Raw genomic sequence first — 2775 nt, forward strand, 5'->3', positions numbered from 1 at the left:
TATTTATCTGTACAGTCATTGTAATATATTCCCTTTCCCCCATTCTGAGTCTGGTGTGTTTTGTCTGGAAAAACCCATCTCACATTAGATTGAGATGTGGGAGGGGGCTTAGACTAGGGGATTGGATTTTGGGGCTATCTCAAACCATGACAGGAGGATAATCTTTTTCCTTGAAAAGTGTAGAAACCCTTAGTTGAATTCAGTCACAAGTGGTTTATGCAGCACATTTCAAGTCTCCATAACAATTTTTCATGGTTTTGGGTAACTGCTTCTGATCAGAACAACACTGCACAGGATTTGTTTTCTAGTGTCTTGTTGATAAGGTTAACCAGATGGTGAAGTATAATCATCTGGGCAGTACCATAGATCATCACACACATACACACACACAAATAGGTAAAAATGGAGGTTGATAAATTTTCTGTTAGTTTTATGAATAAAAAAACCCCTGGAAACCTGCAGAAAACTAACCTTCTGAAACTAAAGAAGACCAATGCCATTCTATATTTTTGTCTATAGCACAATATTCTAAGGAAGTCTAAACCTTTTGGTCACACTTTTTTCTTTAATGAGATTTCACCTATTGTGTATTTTATGTCAACTTTCAGGAATGCATATTCTGTTTCATAATTCATGACGTTAATATCTTAGTAGCAAACACAAGGGGTTAAAAATAAACAATATTTTTTTTTATGCCGTGTTGCTTTAAGCAATCTGAAGTCAGCTATTGTAGGAAGATCACAGAATTAAGCTGCTTTGCACCGTGATCAGGCTGTTAACCCACAATCGTATAATGTTATAAATAAAAAATTTTAAAATTTCTTTTCCTAATTATTTAATCCCTGTTCTCAGGAACAAGGACTTCAGTGACAGAAATTCTAGTGATAACAAAAATACCAGCATGGTCCTAGAGTATCTAGTGAGAACGTGCATTTTGAATATTAAGTTATCAGTTGTTTCCTTAGTCAATAGCATTCCCCAGGGCGGTCTAGAGATTACATCGGCTTGATATAAAAATTATTTCAGGACACAGCGTTGAAAGATGCACATGACTTAATAACTGTGCTTCTTTAGCCACAAATTAAGTTGTATTGAGATTGACCATACTGATTGGATATGATAGACTTTGGGTGTCATGAGATACATTGCTGCTTTCTGTTCATCATAGTGGGAATTTTGGTTCATTGAAACCCTTTTTGGAATGCAAGATCAGGTCTAGTATCACGTATTTGTAATTATGTTAAATAATATGGGACTGGGGTTTGCAAGCTTTTCAGGGATGTCTGAATTTAGTTTTTACTGTAAGTTCATATATGAATTAAAACACACTGACTGTCAGTGTAAATGATGAACAAAATGACTGGAAACAAACTATAGCGAAGTATTGCTTGTGGAAGAAGTTACGTGAGTTGGTTGTTAGGAATGTGCTAGGATTTGACTAGAGGAGAGGAGTCAGAACAGAGGATTGTTGCATGGGTAGATGTGAGAATTGTGCAGCTACATATTGTCTTCCTTAGAAAGTACTGATTTATGTACTACTGTTTCATGGTGGTTTCTAGGAGGAGACCATTTATTTCAGTTTTATAGATGCTTATATTTCTGGAAATACTTCTCCAGTTTTACGCAGAACTTTTTTTATTGTTTTCCCTACTCAGATTAAAAATATTATCCTTTATAAGTTCAGGAGTTTATATTTCTTCTATTATTTTCAGCAGTTGCTATCCATTATTCAACTTGGGACTGAAGAATCATTTTCTAACCAACTATTTTTGCAGAAAATTTACTATTTCTATTTCCAGATGTGTCTCTAGATGTGACATTTTTATTTTTTTTACCTTTAGAGAAATTATAGTGTAGTAAGAAGTGTTGCAGGTGAGTGAACTCATCACTTAAGCATTGAAACAGCATATATGTTCTAAGTGAGTGTATTCAGGAAAAAAACATTCGACGGCTTAAAGGTGATTTCTGCTTCACTCTGCTTCTAATACTTTCTTAATAACCCTGAAAGTAATGAAGGTTATATATATATGTGTGTATGTATATGTCTTTACTATTATGCCTGTGATTAACACAAACATGACATTTCTTTAAATTGAAAGTCATTTGGGACCATGTACAGCTGTGGTGTAAGGAAGTGTTACACCATCCAAAGTCAATGGCAGCTGTGCCCTTACATGCCAGGCCTGCCTATGGCCTCTGTCTGTTTAGCCATACTGTATTAATATCATTTGGATATTCCCAAAGGTTACGTTTTCTTACAAGCTACATATTACGGTTGGCAACTTGTGACAGGTGCATTCTGGTTCCCATATGTCTTATGCAAAACTGCAGGAAAATATATCCGTGTTCTTCACATCAATATGCCAAAATGTCGAGAGTCACCTCTCAGCATAAAGACCCTCCGAAATACAAAAGGAAAGTGCTTGGCATCATCCCTTGTAAATGCAGGCCTGTCTAAGAAGCTGTCTGTAGAAATACATCCATCAATCATTGTGGAGTCTTGTGTGTGAGGGAACTCAAAGCAACGCTGTTGCAGCTTGAGCACTGCACCTGCCTTCCATGTAGTGGTGCATGAATGCCAGCTGACCACAGAACTGAATGACACTCAAGGTCAGTCTGTCATTTGCTGTTGGCTTTTAAGAAACCACCTTCTAAAAGTGTGGAATTAAAGCTGGGCAAGTTGTAATGGATCATCTGTGAGCCTATAGATACTTATCTCCACAGATCTTCACCTTGCTCAGGTTTGCCTCTTTGTAATTTTTTAGAGTTTTGATA

Source organism: Lepidothrix coronata, unplaced genomic scaffold (assembly GCF_001604755.1).
Source record: "Lepidothrix coronata isolate B3197 unplaced genomic scaffold, Lepidothrix_coronata-1.0 Scaffold23, whole genome shotgun sequence".
Lineage (NCBI taxonomy): Eukaryota > Metazoa > Chordata > Aves > Passeriformes > Pipridae > Lepidothrix > Lepidothrix coronata.